Source organism: Pseudorca crassidens, chromosome 7 (assembly GCF_039906515.1).
Source record: "Pseudorca crassidens isolate mPseCra1 chromosome 7, mPseCra1.hap1, whole genome shotgun sequence".
In the NCBI taxonomy this organism is placed as follows: Eukaryota; Metazoa; Chordata; class Mammalia; order Artiodactyla; family Delphinidae; genus Pseudorca; species Pseudorca crassidens.
Genome location: NC_090302.1, coordinates 98300772 through 98319689, shown reverse-complemented (window position 1 = coordinate 98319689; position 18918 = coordinate 98300772). Strand labels below are relative to the sequence as shown.

General features: G+C 51.8%; 1 protein-coding gene and 1 long non-coding RNA gene across 4 annotated transcripts in view; one reads left to right on the top strand and one right to left on the bottom strand.

Moving 5' to 3' along the window:
• Positions 1–1001: 1001 nt before the first annotated feature.
• LZTS1 (leucine zipper tumor suppressor 1) overlaps positions 1002–18918 on the top strand; it is a 49277-nt gene continuing 31360 nt past the window's right edge. Inside the window, exon 1 of one of the 3 annotated variants that reach the window (XM_067745064.1) lies at positions 1002–1235. The gene's annotated coding sequence lies outside the window, so the exon portion shown is untranslated. Of the gene's footprint in view, positions 1241–1971; positions 2293–18918 lie in introns of those variants that run through there. The other 2 variants (XM_067745065.1, XM_067745066.1) reach the window with 2 other exon arrangements.
• Positions 10597–16428, bottom strand: LOC137227130 (uncharacterized). The gene is made up of 4 exons (XR_010944715.1): positions 16260–16428; positions 12844–12906; positions 12439–12505; positions 10597–10965 (listed from the first exon to the last, which is right to left on the bottom strand). It is a non-coding gene; the product is annotated as an uncharacterized lncRNA (long non-coding RNA).

Below are 18918 nucleotides of genomic sequence, written 5' to 3'. Positions count from 1 at the left end.
TCCACACAGCACATGTGTGCTGCCCTGGGGGTTGGGGACCGCTGCCCTAGAGGGTTTGAGTGGAGGAGTGGCAGAAACAAACTGGTGTACCTCCCTTCAGGCTGTCTTCCCCCATTCCAGTTATAATCAGAAGTCAGCCACCTCAGTCTTCCCCCGTCTGACACTCCCTGGGCAGAGCCATGCCTGGTTTTAACGCATTAGCCTTAGTGCACCCTCAGGACCCGAACTTCATGCAACACCTGGAACCCCACTTAACTGACCCTTTGTCCAACCAAAGCTTGTAAGGTTAGGTCCCCTCCTAGCTCAAATGCTAGAAGTTGAAAGTGAGGGTGGTAGAGAAAATGATAGCGTTAGAAAGGTACTGCGTAAGATTACAATCTGTAAACAGGCCTCAACTTTCACCTGAAACTCAGTCCCTGGGAAGGAGTTGGAAACCTTTGCCTTTGAATTGTCTTCGGAGTGGGAGTGCCAGTGGTCTAGGCTCCAATCTGCAATCCTGGCACGGTGAACCAATGCCCCTCACTAGGCTGCTGGTGCCGTCTTTGAACCTAGAAGTCCAGCCTTTTTGCAGGGTTTGGGGGTTGGAGTGGGGAGATGGTGCTAAGAAAATGAAACTTGTAAGAAGAAGGGGTGATAAGGAAGGACGTGAAAAAGAAGTGGGGAAATAAGAAGAAAAGGACAAAAAGAAGGAATGGGGAAAGAGAAAGAGGGGGAGGAAAAAGACTGAGCAGACGGGTCTGTCCGCAGCGATGTGCTGAAGCTGAGATCGGAGAGTTGGGGGAGCCGGGACCCCGCGCGGGAGGCGGATGCAGGCGAGCCGGAGGTCGAGAGCAGCCCCAGCTGTCAGCTGGGAACAAAGGCCGCCGAGCCGCAAGGACCAGCCGCCGGCAGCGCCTGGCCAATGAGCGGCGCCGGCTCGGGCCCCGCCCAGCCCAGCCCCGGCCCGCCCTGGCCAATGAACGGCGCCGACCCCGCCCCGGCCCGCCCGGCCCGCCCTGCCCTCCCGCCAGCCCGCGGCTCCGGGACCCGCGCGGAGGCCGGCACGCCGGGAGCGGGCGGGCGCCGGGAGGGCGGCGAGGCCGAAAGTTTCTCTGCCCGCCTAGTCCAGCGAGCCGGAGCCGCGAGCAGCCGCGGTATCCGCCAGGCCCGGCAGTTCTGGGAGAAGAAAGACGGGAGCACATCGCAAAACGCACTGAAAAAAAAAAAACTGAAGTCAGCCCCAGGCGCAGGGGCAGGTAAGGTGCGGTGGACGAGGGTCTCGCTCCCTCCAGAGGAGGGTCTACGGCCCCGACAGGGCGCCCCAGCTCCGGGGAAATTGCGCTCCCCGCGGCGTGCCAGCGCGTCCGTCGGTCTTTGTCTGTCTGTGCCGGCGTCTGTCCAGGTGTCTTTGTCTCCGCATGTAACTGTCAGGGTCTCCCCTCTGCCTGGGCGCGTGCGGTGGGTCTGGTACCAGCCCGGAAGAAAGGAGGGTGCGTCCGTCCTTCCGTCTTTGTCTCCGTCTCCTGCAGACGGGGTTTATCTACTGCAAGCCCAGAATCTGATCTGGGGGGACATAGGTGTTGGGTGACACCAATGTCCAGAGATGAGGAAGCAGGAGGTGTGCGTGAGGGTCTGACAGCTGGGACCTGGGCACTGAACTTTGCTGTCTGGAACTTTGAAGATGGGCTGTGTCCGCGCTGGTGGTGGGGACACGGATGCAGTTAGAGGTTTGGATTGTTTCACTGAAGGAGTAGGTCGCAGGGGATGAGGTGGATAGCGGGGGTGATGAACCTGGCCCCCTGGAGCAATTCAGCCAAAGCAACACACACACACAGTCTCACACCTACACACACACCACATTTATTTCTTTCTCTCACCCACCGCAGGCAGCCAGCCCCTCACCCTCTCCCCACCCCTACACACACACACACACACACACACACACACACACCCTTCCACATGCTTATCTCCAGCCTTTAGAGCACACAACTCAGCAGCAATAGGACCACAACACCAAGGGCTTTCCCCTTCCTCCTCCAGGTGGAAAGGACTAAACTGAAGGACATGAGCATTCTGCTCGCCCATGGGTGTGTCATGCCTAGGAAAGTGCTCCAGACTCGTTAGCTTCAGGGTCCTCAATTTCCCAGGAGCAAGGAGTACTTAGGGCGCTGAGCGTCTGAAGTTTCTGGGTCCTTCCTCTTCCATTCCATGCACATCCTCTCGCTGCCATCAGCCCCTCTGCTCTGGTCTTGGGTTCTGGCAAGTTTGAGGAGGTACCAAGCTCTGCAGAGCCCTTGGGAGGAGCTGTGCCAGGTAAGGATCTTCTGCTCTGCCAGCAGTGCAGCCTAATCATGGGAGCTGAGACGCCCAGCCACAGAGAGATGAGTTGTCTGCTTGGCACTTCTGTCTGCACCAGAGACCCTACAAAAGAGCCTGTAGGTAGGGGCAGGAGAGCGTCTGTAACCTGAGCTTCCTCTAAGTTCAAAAACAATTTTCCCTGGACATGCTGAGGAAAATACAGGTGTTGGAAGTATATGTATATATGTACGCATGTGAAGATGGGTATCTGAGACAGCATTTACGGGGAGGAAGGCTGTTTGCGTTCAAGGGTTGAAGAGAGCACAGTCTGTGGGTGAAGTCTGTGGACAGAAGCGTACACACTAATCAGGTGTGGGGTTTACACCTTGTATTTATCCAGCGCCTTTCTTCTTGAGGTGTTTTCTGCGCATCATAGACGTTACCTCATTTGGTATCTCCTTTACTCTCGTGACATAACTACCAGGTGAGCATGAAGCATGGCTGACTCTCTGTGTTCTGCCAGTGAAAAAAGTGAGGCCCCAGAGCAGCAGGGCTTTCCCAAGGTCCACAGCTAATTGGAGCAAAGTCAGGCGTAGCAAGTGGACTCCCCAGGCACGAGGGTTCAGCTGGGTAGATGTGAACGTGGGACACTCGCTCTGCCGGTAATGAGAAGAAACTCAGGTGTAGAAAGCAGAGTGTCTCTTTGAAGGTATCAGTGTGTGAGCCAGAAGGAGGATGGGACATTTGAGATGGTGTTTTTTTTTTTTTTTTTAACATTTATGGCAGTCTCTGCGATTCACAAGGTAGAACCTGTTTTAATAGTTCAGCTTGTGTGTCTCTCTGTCTGTAGGAGGAGTCCCTCATCTGGTCTGCCCCTGTGTCCAGGTAGATGTGTGTCAGGGTGGCTGCCGTCAAAGGGGTGCTGTTGTGCAGTGAAGGCTGGGGAGAGCCAGTGCATTGGGAATGTGTGAGGGAAAGATGCGCCGTGCCATTTCGAGAAACCATGTGTCTGCCTGTATGGGCACAGAGGTGGATGGGCTCCAGCTACGGGAAAATGGCTTTCTAGTCCCCAAAATGTATGTATATGCCTTTGCACTTTTTCAACATTCATTTAATAAATATTCATTGGATGCCTACAAAATGCAAGGCTCTGGAGCAGAAAGTGAGTCTACAAAGACAAAGAAGGTGATTATGGCAAACCTGTGGTTATGCAGCTTACAGAATAGTGTAATGGGGAATATTTAGCAACATTTAATACCCTTCACTAAGTACCCTGTGTGTCCAGTACTTTTTATTCATTATCTCCTTTAATGCTCAGCACAGCCCCACAGGGTGTGTATGATTATTAGAGGAGGAGACTTAAATAACGTTGCCAGGATAGGAAATAGGGGAGCAAGGGTTTGAACTCAGCTCAGCCTTGCCTCTGGCTCTTTCCACTTTCTTCTGCTAGTTTTAGTGTTTGTTTTGTTTTTTTGTTTGTTTGTTTGTTTTTGTTGTGGCCTCTCCCGTTGCGGAGCACAGGCTCCGGGCGTGCAGGCTCAGCGGCCATGGCTCACGGGCCAAGCCGCTCTGCGGCAGGTGGGATCTTCCCGGACCGGGGCACGAACCCGCGTCCCCTGCATCGGCAGGCGGACTCTCAACCACTGCGCCACCAGGGAAAGCCCTCTTCTGCTACTTTTGAACATGTTTCTTCTGTGCAAAATATTCTTACCCTGTTCCTCTACCTCCACCCAGCCAGCCGCTGCTGGCACTTCAGATTTTAACCATGAGGATCGACTCCTCCAAGAACCTGTCCCCTCTTCTCTCCTGAAGTCTGGGTCACATGCCTTCCTCCGAGTCCATCATTCCTTGCTCTCCTAGCATTTACCCACGGGCCCCTGAAGAGCCTCCAAAGTTCCTAGAGGCAGAGATCTTGTCGTGAATTCCCAGCTCAGAGTGGTGTTTGGCTGCTAGGAGGAATCCCATAGGAAATGAGTGTTTAATAAAGTAATGGGAGAGAAAAGAGCTGTCAGAGACTCTTGGTGAGAGCACTTTTCCTAGCAGCAGATTTCTGCTTGGGGACACTTTGCTGGAGTGACCTCTGACTTCCTGCTGCTATTACTGGGCCAACGCTTTCAGGGCCTCTGCCTACATGGGCCTTCTCCATCCTGGTTCCTGCCTCCAGTAGTTCAGGAGCCTAAAGAAAACCCAGCCTTCACCCACCCTGCCAACCTACGCACTCTATCTCCAGGTCCATCGACCGAGAAGTACAATTATACAAGTGGGAAGTGCTAGATGTGATGTTGATTTGGGGTTTTAAAATCCTGCACTTGGAATCCCAGGGGGCAGTGGTTCCAGGGCAATGATGAGGTGTTTCTGGGGTTTGGCCAATAAAAAAATGTCCAACTGCCTGAGGAATCTTTAGGAGATTTACATGGTTAAGTCTTTGAGTTTGCTTTTGAATAGATCTTTGTGCTGCTGCAGTTTGAAAACCACTGTTCTGAAATGGACATTCTCACTGTGCTGTTGGGAGTGTGAGTTGCTACCATGTTTGGGGAGGTCATCTGGCTTGTGATTTGCCCAAGGTCACACGGTTCAGAGTCTGGTGACTCCCTTCCCATGCCCTTTGCACCACCCCATTAGTTCTCATATCAGGATTTCACATACCTTCTCAGGGGTCCATGACAATTTTCGTTTTCCTTTCAAAGATCATCGCTCAAGTTTGAAAAGCTCCGCATTTCACTCTTTACTAAAGGTCTTAGCCATGCGAGGTGCCAGGGAGATGGGGGATAAACAAAATGGCTAAGTAATGGTTTGAGACTAAAACTTGTGAGGAGGATTGAAGAGGAACCAGCCCCCATGAATCAGTGACAAGTACATTGAAAACTGGATCATGCTAACTTTGAACACAGCAGCTGCTCCCCGGGAGGGGAGGTAAGCTAGAACTCTCCAGGGTGGAGGTGGCCATGAACGGAACCTTGAAGTTGAACCTAAGGAAGGGATTTATACCTTCCCTTTAGAGAGGAAGCGTAGCAGCAGCAAGGTCATAGCTCCCAGATGCAAGCTGAGAGCCTAGGAGATGGATCTCTCTCTCTCCAAGGGGAGCCCCAGAAGGAGCCTGTTACCTCCTTCTGCCCGGCTTGGCCAGCCACCCGGACCAGACAGAGCTGGGGAATGCAGGGTGGGTGGTCACTCACCTCTTATAACTGCCTCCAGCCGAACAAGTGTGCAGCTTGGCCATGGATGGCCCCCTCCCAGGGTCCAGAAAAGTGGGCAGGGATGTGTCAGCCAAAGTTCGGCAGGGGTGAGTTGGGCTTCTAGCTGCTGATTGGCAAAGCTGCCGCTGTATATGCGATCTCCATCCTGCTTCTCTCACGTGCTTGCTTCCTGCCGGACACAGACTCCCACAAGACGGCCTAACCATCCCTAGGCTTCCTGTTGTAGTGATTTTAGTAGCACTTTTTAATCTTAAAAGGAATATTATTATTATCAATATTATTATTTACAACGCAGATTTCTTCAACAATTTGACAGATGAGAAAATTGAGTGAGCCTGTCAGAGGTACAGGGGGTTCACCCAAGACTTTAAGTGGAATGCTGGAATTTGAATCAGGCCATCCTGACTCCCCGTCAGGGCTGTAACCACCCAACCATTAGGCCTCATTAAATGGATTTAGGTTCAATGAATTGTTGACAAGTGTCTAAAGTGCAGAAGAAAAGAGATTTTTAAAATTACAAGAACTCGATTTCTTCCATAATTATTATCATTCAAGCTTGATGAGAGTCTTAAAGTGTTTTCTTCCCTTTTTCTGTGCCCCCCCACTTCTTATCCCTAAGCACTTGTTAGGCATATAGGTTAAGCTCAGTAAGTGATAAACTAGGAAGTATCTGGCATAATGGGGTCTCTACTTGAGACTCACTTTAAGGAATGTAATGTATCCTATGTTGGTTCTTTCTCTTTATAGCTAGCCAACTCACAAGGTTTAGTCCACGCCACAGTGAAATTATGCAAATTTTGTCTTCACAGAATCTGAATTAACGACATTTCATTAGAATACCAAACTTTATTCCATAATCTAATTCAGTGTTTCCACCTTATCCATATGCAAATAAGTCCCAAACTAAAAAGAGATTAGCAGTCTCTTTGCTGGTAATGTCAGCAGTGTGGAAACCAGATTTGGGAGGTGATCACACATGGAGGCTGCCTCCCAGATGAGGACAGAATTGGATGGAGGGAAGGTGGCAAGAGGGTGCAGTGAGGATCGAAGGGAGGATAGAAGAGACAGAGGACAGAGTGTGTGTGTGTGTGTGTGTGTGTGTGTGTGTGTGAGCGCGTGCACACTAACAACTAAAACTAATTGTCCTAATCAATCCAACAGAGAGGTGATTTTTCTTACTAAGTGACAGGCCAAATGGTTGTCTGAACAGATATGATGTAGGCTTCTTTCAGTGTCTGGAACGAAGGCAGTAAAGAGCTGCCCTCCCCAGATCACCCACAGATTTGCTTCCATGTCAGCTAATCACTGTGGGAGAAGATAACTGCCTTCAACATGGCTGCGCGCACACACACGCACACACACACACACCCCTTGCATTCTCATCATCTCTGCATCTCAGAGAAGCTCTCCTCTGATACCCACACTCGCAGTCACATCCCACAACACCAGTCCTCAGACTCCTGGCTGGCAGGCCCTGCAAGCTCCACACCTGGGTCCACTGGGTTGGCCTCTCTCTGGGGCACGATCGGCAGTGTGCTTGGGCAGCCCCCTCCCCAAGACCACAGAACCTCCATTTCTGCCATGCCCAGAGCAGTCTTTCGGGCTTCAGGGCTGCATATCCTCCCAGGCCCCAGCATCCACTAGAAGAAGAGGGGTCCATCTGGATGAAACTCCCAGCCCCAGGGGTGTACAAGGACACACCTCTCTCAAAGGTGTCAAGAGTAGAGCTGAGATTGGGGGTGAACATGGCTCTGAAAATCAGTCCGTGTCTCAGGACAAACCCGGCTCCATGCCTGACCTAACCTTTATGCACAGACTGCCAGGTGGCTGAGGCAATCCCGGCCCCGGGCACCCGGGCAGGGCTGCGCACTTGGCTCGCTGGTCTGTTGGCTCTGGGGGCATCTTCACTCTCCTTGCTGTTTGCAAAGCTATTTGCTGCTAAATCACCCTCCTCCTGGCACCCTGGATTGCTAAATTGGTCTCAACTTGCTGTACTTCCACCCACCACCTTAGTCATTATTCCCTGGCAGCATTCAGAGAGTGGGTGGAAAGCAGCCGAACATTATATTCCTGCTGAAGAGAGAGAGAATTGAGCATAGGCACGCAAGGAAAGGGGAGAGGGAAGGCAGTAAGAGAAATCGAAGGAGGCAGGGAAACAAAGCTGGGGCTTGCCAACACCTGTTGCCGTGACCCCAGTCACCCTGGGTGGTGGGGCAGTGGGCCACAGGTGAGTGAGTGCTGGCCCAGTGGCGAGGAGGAGACCAGGAGGAGACCCAGGCATTTCAGGGTGAGAGGGGAGCCCTCGCTACTGGGGCTGCCCCTGCCTGGTCTGGTCCTTTAGTTCTCCAATAGGTACTGTCACGCCCCTTGAGCATCTGTTCCCATGTATTAAAATTTAGCTTCTGTCCTTCCTCCCTGCCTAGATGATAAACTTCTCTGGTTTTTTTTGGCCGTGCCGTGTGGCTTGTGAGATCTTTAGTTCCCCGACCAGGGATTGAACCCGGACCCTCAGCAATGAGAGTGTGGAGTCCTAACCACTGGACTGCCAGGGAATTCCCGATGATAAACTTCTTGAAAGAGAAAGTGTGTCATGCCTCCAGTGTGTAGCACCAGGCCCTGGACACAGTCAGGGCTCAGCCCCCCACATGGCTGAGTCTGGTGGGGGTGAGGCCTACGGTGGCCCTTCCTACCCAGCCATTTCAGATCTCCCTGTGCTGCCCAGTGGCCATGGGGTCTGGGATCCCAGGCACACGAGAAGAGGAGGAATCACAAGGGAGCTTTCATGGCTTGGTCTACTATCTGCGTGAGGAAACTTCAGGGAGGGAAAGGGTTAATATCACAGAAGGACAGACCAGAGAGGGAAGCAGAAACTTGGAGGCCTTCCGTCCTGGAGCTGAAGGCTGGAGTGATCTCCAGCCAGGAGATGGGGCTGTCTTGGAGAGCTTGTCCAGAGCCCAGGCAGTGCCCTGGGGCTGGCAGGGGGTGGACAACAGAGTCGCTTCTCATGTCTGACAGCAGCGACAGCATCAGGCAGAGCAGAGTGACCTTGACAGGAGCTTTTCTGAGTCCCTGATAACGTTTGTTTGGTCTCCCAGGGAGAGGCTGGAAGGGGAACTCAGTGCCAACCCAAGCTTCCCTGAAACCCGGTGGGCCCCCCAACCCAGCTTCCTTCCCTCCCACCCTTTTCTCAAGGAAGATAATGGGCAAACCCTGAGAACAGAAGCTTCCACACATCTAGGGAGGCAGGGACACCGGGGAACCACACTGAGAATGTCAAGGGGCACAAGTCTGGGCGAAGGAGCCCTGAGGCCACCCTTGACCTTCTGCCAGTCGCCGAGGGGCAGCTCTGTCCCGAGTGTCTGGAGGATGCCTGGGTTGTGTCCGCCTCACCACCTCAGGGACGGGGTCAGGGGCGGCAGAGTTTCAGAAGGACACTTAAGGACTCGGGGCATCTCCCTGATTTATTGCAACCTTCAGATACTTCAGCCTCGGCTCCTTTCTGCTCCTCCGCCTGGCAGGGCATCTCAGCAGTACACCCAGAGGAGGGAGGGGGGGAGGGATTAGGCTGTGCTCACATCCTGGGGAGACAGCCTCCTCCTTCTGGCTGATCAAATTCCCCCAGCCCCTACGCCTCAGCGGCGCCAGTAGACAAACCGCACTGCAGGCAGGTGGGGAAAACAAGAGCCGCTGGGCAGAGCCCCTAGCCTCCACCTGCACTGGGAAGGGAGGGCTCCACCCCAAGGGGCCCAGGAAGCAGTCCCAGCTGCCTGAACTCCTCCCCTCGGAGGGCCTGCAGCTGCCCGGCTCAAAGGCTCTGCACCGGCTGTGGGCGGGTAGGGGCAGGATGCTTGGCTTTTCCCGAGATGACATCTCATCTACCAGAATAACCAGGAGCACCAGGCTTTCAGCTTCCCCTGGCCTCCTAGCAGGGCCTCAGCCAAGTGTTGACTTAGAAACTTCTCTGGGTGATGGACTCATTTCTATGCTAGAGCTGTATCAGGACCTCCGAGGCCAGGGTTCCAAGATTTATCGGGAAACTAAAGAGCCTGCCTTGAAGCAATGCACCCCTGTTCTGCATAGAACACAAAATCTCAGGGTGGAAAGGACCCTTAAATACCATTTTGGGGGGGGCCTCACCATGCAGCTTGCAGGGATCTTAGTTCCCTAACCAGGGATCGAACCTGGGCCCTCGACAGTGAAAGCGCAGAGTCCTAACCATTGGACCACCAGGGAATCCCCATAAACACCATTTTATACCCCTCAAAATCTTCTTCCTCAAGTCTTTTTTCTACTTAGCTCTAAGAGCTGCCGTTTTGGGCCCCAGGAACCCACTTAATTCTCTTTTAGTTCAATTCTTTTAAAGTCATAGAATGGTAGGTTCACATCAAATACTCTGCTGAAATCCGGGGGGCATCACTGGCCTGGTATTGGGACAAGAGACAGACACATTTTAAAAAATCACAGTACAAAGCCCAGTTGGTCTAAAACATCTTCTTGGAAGATACAGAATTTGAGAAGGACCCTGTGGGCTGGGTGTGATTTGAAGAGATGGGAGGAGTAGGTGGCACAGGTAAGGGACCGAAAGTGGCAGGGAAACAAAGGCAAGTTGAGTCAAGTCGAGGAGGGCCTTTCGTGAGTTTGCATGTGACTTGGTAGGCAGTGGGGAGCCACTGGAGTCATAGGCAGAGGAGTGGTGTGGAACAGACCTTTGTTTTCGGAAGTTCATCTGTCAGTGGAGTGTAGGATGGATTTCAGGTGGAGAGGCTTCTTTCTAGGAGTACCATTAGTTATTAGAACACCTTTCTAGCCTCCTCCCATCTCCTAGCTGATAGCACACATTCCCAGAGATCCCATGCAGCCTGGAAATGTGGGGTAGCCAAGGCTTCAAGGAGAGGGAAGCTCCTAGTCCAAGATCAAAGGTTGATGTGTTGCGTCTAGGCCCTATTTATAACAGGAGACATAGGGAACACCTCCTAGCTTTGGACCTGGAAGGAATCATGGAGGGAGGGGGTGGGGACCTTTTTTTGTTTTAATGGATGGAGACAGAGGCCTGGGTTGGGGAGGGACTTAATTGCTCAGGGTCCCACAGCTGGTTAGTGCAGAACCAGGATTGGTGCCCACTTCAGACACCTTGCACTCACCCACTGCTAATTGTGGACAAGGACTGGGGGCCAGTAGGATTCATCAGATCCTCAAACCTGGGGTGTCAGGCAGGTTTGCCCCAGGGGACGTATGAGAGCTTGTCAGTAGTGGAATGCTCTCAGTCATCTTTGTGGGTTTCTCCCTGCACTCCAGTGACAGCTGATACCCACGGCCTCCGTTTTCCTCTCTTGTCTTCCTTCTTGTTTCTCTGAGTGCTTCAGATGTTCTGTTTCCTTCTGTTCCTCTGCCGGTTCCTTTGTTCTAAGTGTTCTGAGGAGCTCCCGGCTGACATGACAGTGAATGTTTACGAGGCCAGTGGCTGTTGCTACCAGTTGGCACCTTTCAAAACCTTTCAAAAATGAAAAACAAGGTCTTTGCCTCTGTATCATGTGTACTCAGTTTAAAGCAAACTCAGACAGAACGGGAGGGTTGCAGGTGCCCCCAGCCACACTGACCACCCAGCGCGTTGATGCCACATCAGGAGAGATTCCCAGACAGGAGGCAGGTGTGCATCCCAGTGTCAGGAGAGGCAGCTCTCATCAAGCAGGGACCTCCTTCAGTCTCAGAAGAACAGGGTACCAGGAATCCCCTGCCCACAGCTCTGAACCTCTCAGAACACCATTCCCCACCTTCCTCTGGAAGTTTCCTCAACCAGGTACCTGCCCAAGAGCTTCCCTTTTGCCTGCTGAAAACCCAGCTAGCCAAGGGAGGGGCAAAGCTGTGGCAATGTCCTGTGAAGTCTCCAGTGAGGTGATACCTGGAGACAGGCCCTTCCTCCAGGAAACACTCCAGCCCATGCCCTGTGCCCTTAGGCTCCCAGAGCAGTTCATCTTCACCTGAATGCAACCTACAGTCCTAGTAGAGAGAGCAGGTGAGTCCTAAAGCTGAGACATGGGTTTTTTCATGCTTGCCAATCCTGTGGGCAAGTTTGCGAGGGGACAGCAGAAAGAATGTGTATTTGGGAATCAGACAGACCAGTGTTCGGATCCCAGCTCTGCCACCTAATAGCTGTGTGGCATTGGGCAAGTCACTTATCCTGTCTGAGCCTCAGTTGTCTCATCTGTAAAATGTATTGTGTCCCACATAGAATTTTTATGGAAAGTACAAGAGCCAGTATAAGTGAAAGCACATGAAACATACTAGGAGCTCAATTTATGTCAGTCTCATCCACTTTCCATCAGCTCTAATGGAAGGGAACCCAGCAGGAGGCTGAGTTGTCTATGCAGGAGGGTCACGAGCCCTCGGTCCAGGCACATGTCCAAGGGGTCAGGCGATGCCACCTGTGACAGCTTCCCTTATCTGCTTACTCTGGCAAAGTGGGCTAGTTGTAGCTAAAAACATATGGGAGGGAATCCCTGACACCTCTGTCACTCTGGGTCTCCATCCCCATTGTCAATTTGACTAAATTAAAATTGACTTAATGAAATTATGTAGAACAGATGAGCAAGACATCACTGAACGCCCTGATGTCAAGACTCAGCACTGAAAGTGGATCTCTGGCTCACATTGGCTTACGCCAAATGCGTGTGCAGGGGAGGAGGGGGGAGAGGTGAGGGCTCAGGGGTCCTGCCGGTCAGCAGGGTTTCCCTCTGCCTCAGGAAGACCCTGCAACACCATCCTGAGCACACGTGTGGGACAGAGTTTAGGCGGGGAGGATTTCTCCCCAGGGTGAACGGCTGGATAGGAGGGGTTTATCCTGCGCCCCTTTCTTCCTTCCTCCTGCCTCTTGCTTCAAAGCCAATGTCTTTCCCATCTGGATCATTTTCTGGATTAGGTAGCACATAAGGTCAGGAAAGGGGGAGAAAGAAAAATAAAATGAAACTTTTCTCTCTGCATTGTGTTCATGGGAGATGTACAGCTGCGAGATGGCCCAGGTCTGGCTGACGCTCCTATAGGAGAAAGCAAAAGACTGAGGGATCGAATGCTGCATTGGAAAATCAGAGGGACATCTATTCTGCCTAAATGGCATTTAAACAAGACGGGAGCAGGCAACCTGGGGGACCCAGGAGAAGCTGCTCCTGTTTGGGACACACATTCCCCTCCAGGATCACGTACCGGAATCCTCCCAAGTGAAACAAGCAAGCTGGTGTTTAATGCTCCTTCCAGGAGAGCTCAATATTGCCTTTTTTCTCCTCTTCCTCTGTGGATGTGTGTGTGTGTGTGTGTGTGTGTGTGTGTGTGTGTGTGTGTTTAGTGCAGAAAACAGAACTGAGGTGATTTCCTCTACCTGATCTGACATTAGATCCTATCTTCAGAGTCCAGCAATTTCTCCATTCTAGCATGTTGGGATCTGTTGGGGAGAAGGCACGTGGCTTTTAGGAACATCTGGGAGAGGGGATGCCAGCTCAGCTGTGGGATGTCAGATGCTAGGACTCAGGGAGCTTGAAGAGACCTAAGTGAGCTGCCCAGAACAAAGGAAGCATGGGACTCGCCTCTGGGCCATTCCTCCACTCAGTGGCTCTCCCTGCCCCCAGCCACTGAGTGGAGGTGGTGCCCTGGATTCCCCCACTCTGTCCTCCCCTCTTTCCTCCCGGGACTCAGGTGAAAAGGATGCCCACAGGAGGTCCTGTTCAGTCTTCCTCAAGGAGGTAGTGGCAGAAAGTGTGGGCTGAACAGTAGACGCAAGAGATAAGAGGAGGCCAGCATGGACACGAGGGCCAGAGACTCACAGAAATGCCTCCAGGGAAGACAGAGGCGTCTGATCTCATCCACACCTGGGGCTGGGGGTGGGGGTGGGCGGGCATGAGAAGGTGGCTCTAGCTACACCCCAGCTTCTAACCCTCTGTACTACCCTGACAAGAGGCTGGACATACCGTGTTTGTGACTATCTTCTCTCCTTGAATATGCTGAGTTCTTCCTGCCTGGGAGGCTCTGTGCTAGTCCCCAGGGATATCAGAGTGTCCTCGGGAGTTTACTGTCTATTGGTGATTTCTGAGCACTTTAAGAGCAATTCTGACTAACAATTGATAGGTGATTACTCATCTTTTTTTTTTTTTAATCTAATCTCTAAAGACCCAAAATGGAAGTGTCCCCATTTCTTTAGATAATGGAAGAAAAGAAATAGAGCCTAGGGACCTGCAAAGTTGAGGAAAACATATCAAGAGATTGAGCCTAGGGTTAGACCCCAGTAGCATCTCAAGACCCGTATGTTAAAAAAAACAAAAAACAAAACCTAGCTGCCATTTACTGACCTCTTAATTATATCCTCATTCCTTTACTAATAAAACTTCACTCAGTAAGTACAGAAACCCTATGAAGTAGGTACTACTGTCAGTCCCAATTTACAGATAAGGAACTGAAGCTTAGAGAGGCTGCGGCAGGGGCCCAAGACTAGGGCTGAAAGGAGATAAAGGGGGTTACAGACCTAACCCAGAGCACAAGGGTTGGTGAAGGAGGGACCAGAGTTAGGGTGATATCTGGAGGAGCTGGCAAAGCCTGCGTGGGAGCCGGTGTCCCCGGCTGGTGGTGAGGTCTGCCTTGGGCAGATGGCTGCGTGCCTGACCCTGACACCACTGGAGATAAAGGACTAGTGCGCTGTTGACTGTAGCCACATTCAAAGCCAAGCACTGCCACTCGCCAGGTATAAAACCTGAGGCCTCGTTTTCTGCATCTGTCAGATGGGGATAATATTATTGCTCCTTCTCAGGGCACCTTGGGGTGCAGCTTGCATCCAGTCTTGTGTATAGAGCGCTCCGTCCAGTACCTAAGGAAATAGCAGATGGGAGCTTAAGAGGAAGCTCTGTCCCCCTGCTTGACATCCCTGGACTCTGCTGTCCAGCTTGGGCATCCTCCTCTGGCCAGAGGAGGTGAAAGGAGAGGGCAGCTGTCCCCCACCCCCACCCAGCCTTTCCTGGGCAGCGGTGACCTCCTTCTTGAGCTGTGGGAGGCTGGCCATCAGCCTGTTCAGAGGAGGCTCCCAACGGCATCCAGGTCCTGATTGTTCAGCAAGGCAGAGACTCAAGAATTCCCCAGCTGTATGGGGGAGGGAGGGAGACAGTGGGAAGGAAGCCCTGCTCAGTGCTCTGTCATCACAGACAGCTTCACCCGCTCTTCTCTTTGGGAAGGACGAAAAGAGCTGAAGTGGAGGCGGAAGACCAAGCCCTGGAGGCTGGGAGAGGGGAGCTGAGCAAGATAGTGCAGCCCCCCCTGGCCCAGAGGACCCCACCGGGAGCAGCTGAGTGGAGGAGACCCTACCCTGCCTGGTGGTGGCTTAGCCACAGGTAGCCTGAGGGAGAGGAAGACAGCCAGGACCGCATTCCCCCTCCCCCTTCTCCCTCCCATTCCACCTCTGGGCACTACTGAGGCCTCACTGCCAACCTCGTCCTAAAGGTGACATCACTCCGCCAGATAGGGAGGCTGAGTCAAGAACCAGGCAAGCTCAGGAACACTCGAGAGCCAGGAAGGAAAGGAGAGTACAAGGAGGGAGAGAAAGAGTAGGTGGGCGAGTTTATAGATTTAGTTTCTCACTGAGTGTCTCAGTCAGCTTGGGCTGCTATAACTAAATACCGTAGTCTGGGTGGCTTAAACAACAAACATTCATTTCTCACAGTTCTGGGGGCTGAGATAACGGGTAAACCCCAAGCACCTTGTTGGGGACTTGCTAACTCTTACCTGTGTGCAGAAGAACTGAGGCACGGCAGGGACTCGATACTAAGGGTGCAGTTAGTAAAGGAAGGAGAACATCAGGTTGGGAAAGTCAGTGAGCTCTCGAGGGCAGGATTTGCTGGGCCAATTAAAGGAGGGAGAATCCCGATGGAGAGAAACAGCACAAGAACCATAAGAAAACCACCTTGAATCAACCTTGAGAAAGGTCCTGGAGACCTGAATAGGATGGAATGTTGGTACCGCACTTTGCAGTTTGTAAAGCCATTTCACATCCACCGTGTCATTGATCCTCACTGCACAGCTATGAGGTCACATGTAAGATCTTTATGCCCTTTTTAGAGATAAGAAGGGGGCTCAGAGAGTTAAGAGTCTTGGCCAAGTTCTGTCCATGAGGAAGTCAATGGTAAGATAGGTTTCAAACACAAGCCTTTTGATTTCCCGTCTTAAAAGAGAGGTTTGCTGACACTATCAGATGCTGCTGTGGGTCTTGATGAGATAGGCCCTGGGAGCAGGAAAGGTTATCAGGAAGACAAGTGATGTGAGTGTTGAAATCTGTGTTTAGAAGACCTTTGTGCAGAAGAAGGGTTAGTGGGAAGAGAGGTGCAGGCCCTCTTAAAGGTTATTGCCACATGCCAAGCAGAGATGATGCAGGCACTCAGGGAGGACAAAGCAGGGGGTGCAGAGGGAGGAACCCCAGATGCGCCAGGTACCCACCCGGTCAGGACCACAGCTCCGTATGCATGGGACACATCCACATGAAGAACACACCTCTGGGGCTTCTGAATCTCAACTTCCCATTTAAAAAAATGTGAAACGTACATATCTTTTACCCTTTCTCATGATTAAAACCAAACCAAAACACAATAAACTCTTTCCCCCTCATCCATTGCTCTGCTGGCCCCCCTAATCTGCTCTGCTGGACCCCTTTCTCCAGCTGAGGGCTGCGGGCTCCCAGCTTCTAACACGGTGACCTCGTTAATCTTCAGAGGACAGTCTTCTCCGGCCTCCCAGAGACGGCCCACTTTGGTCTGTGCTCACCCTTTTAGCTCGGTCCTTACATCCAGTGACTCCCTCTAAATGGCTGTGCTGTGACCTGTGCTCCCTCAGCATGAGGCTGAACTTGGCAGTGGGTGTACACCAACAATCCTTTCTTTCCACTCAAAGCATGTTTGGTCACTGACCTCACCAGAGCCTCTCAAAGTGTTTGTATTGGTGAGAGCAGTTACCACACTGGCCACGAGCAGATGACTGAGGGGAGCCCTGGAGAGAATGACTCACTCAAGACCATATAAGACCACACTAGTCGATGGCCCAGAGGAGCAAGTTCAAGCCTCTTGTCCATTGTCATTACTATTCCACTGTTAAAAAACAAAACCAAACCGAAAAGCCCATGCAGGAGTTAGGGGGTAGCTATAGCTTGAGCAACTCCGAGATTCCCTATGTTGGGTCAGTTTTACCTCTCATGAAAGCCCAACTGTACACTTGGAAGATTTCCATGGATTCTAGTCCAGAAGGAAGTGCAGCCTCTGGAGAGCTCTCTCCTCCGTCTTCCCACCCCAGTGGAAAGGCCTGGAGCTGGGCAGACAGAACTTGGCAGCTACACAGGCCAGATGTGCTGGGGACAAGGCAGGCCAGCAGTCTGTCCTCGGGGGCCTGCGGTACAGCCAGGATGCTCCAGCCAAGCTAGCATCTCAGCAGTACTTCTACACTCCTTCCTGGTATGAACTGCTTCTCTATGTGAGCCATGGTCCCTTGTCTGGAATGGACCATATGTCTCCCCTGAACAACCAGGTGGGGAGGAGAAATTGAAGCAGAAATGGGCTGCCTGCTTGGAAAAGTCTTCTCAAGGAAACTGCTGAACCTGCATGCCCCTCTGGGCCTCCAGGTCCACCACCCCTTTCCTTATATTTTTAATTTTTTATTTTTTTGGCTGCACCGCCGAAAAATCCTTAGTTCCCCGACCAAGGATTGAACCCATGACCCCTGCAGTGGAAGCGTGGAGTCCTAACCGCTGGACCACCAGGGAGTTCTCCCGCCACCTCTTTCTCATCAGATACTTCCAAGACACCTAAGCATCCATGAAATCTCTCCTCTGAGACCAGGGAAGCGACTGGAGAGGTCCTTGGGCTCAGACATCCTCTACCGAGCTTTTCTCTAGAGCCATCCCCACCCCACCCACTTCCGAAGCCCCAGAGGGTGGAGCGGAAATGCCAAATTCTACTTAAAATTTCAAATGGGACTAGCACTTATTGAGCACCTATTATATGCAGATACTTTATTTTACATTTGCTATCACATCATCTTATCTTCAGAACCACCCCAGGGTATACATATCAGTGGTTTTCAGCTGGGATCCATTTTGTGCCCCCAGGAAACATTCATCAACATCTAAGACATTTTTAATTGTCACAATTGCAGGGAAGGGAGGCAGAGAGTGGGTACAATTGGTCTCTAGTATATAGAGGCCAGGGATTCTGCTAAACTTCCTGCAATACATAGGGCCACTGATTATAATAAAGAATTTCTTAGCCCAGGAAATTCAACTGCAATTTACAAACACAAAAGGAAAAGCTGGGGGTTCAAAGCAGTTGAGTAGCTTCCCCAAGGCCTTACAGCTAGTAGTCAATGACCAGTGACAGTACAGTCAACATCAGTCTGACCTGAAAGCCTCTGCTTTTTTGCTTACAAGATGCTCCCATTCAAGAGCAATGGCCCACCGGGTCCTATCTGTCCTGGCAGAACAAACGTCATTGTTTCTCACAAGGCAAGCAAGCACCGATCTGCACCGCCAGCTAGAAGCCCAGGGAGCAGCTGCTGGTTGTGCAGACTTTTCCCACAGCTTGCTCTGGGGAGTTACAGAGGTATGAGCCCCTGCTTCTTGCCTCCAGAAATCGGGGCTCTCACCTGAGTAGTTATGATATGTGCACGTGCAGAGGCCTTCTAAGTGCCGGTTGAGGGTACTGCCAAGAAGCCCATGGGCATCAGAAGGACTGTGAATCCTGGTGGGAATCAGGGAGTGTCTTTCACGGAAGGGCAGGGCTAGAGTAGGTCCTGGAAGGCCTGGTGGTGGGATTTCATTACTCAAGAGAGTACATCAGGGAGAAATGAGCCGGATTCTGGGGCTAGGTGGGTAAGGGGCTGAGGCTGTAGTTTGCTGCGCAGGTGATAGAATTAGGCCATGATGAAAACACCACCGTTCCACTGATTGTTTTTTCTTATATCATCTATTTCATGGACTTACTTTTGCTCTGCTGCCTCTAATGACTTTCTCCATAGTCCTAACAACCATCTTGTTAACTATTACCTTAAAAATGTTGAAAGACACTGTTTTCATTGAGTTGCGGAGACGGAACAACTGTTCTGCCATTACACTTGGCAGTGTTCTGCCAATTACTGCAGTCCCTAAGCAGTGATTGGAGAGAATATATAAGCAAGTGTGAGCTACGGATCATAGGGACAGACCTGGCTGGTTGGAGTAGAATTCAGTGCAGGCAGGAGGCAGCAAAAATGCCTGGAAGGCACTTGAGAGCCATCTTCTGAAGAGCCTTGAATGCCAGGCTAACAGCCAAGAAGGAGGGTGGAGATTGGGTCTCCAGAACCAGCTGGTCCTGGGAGGAACGGGAGGGGAAAGCCATCTGTCCAGAGTGATGTAGCTGACAGTGTTTTAGACTAGGAACACCCCCGACCCTTCCTCCCT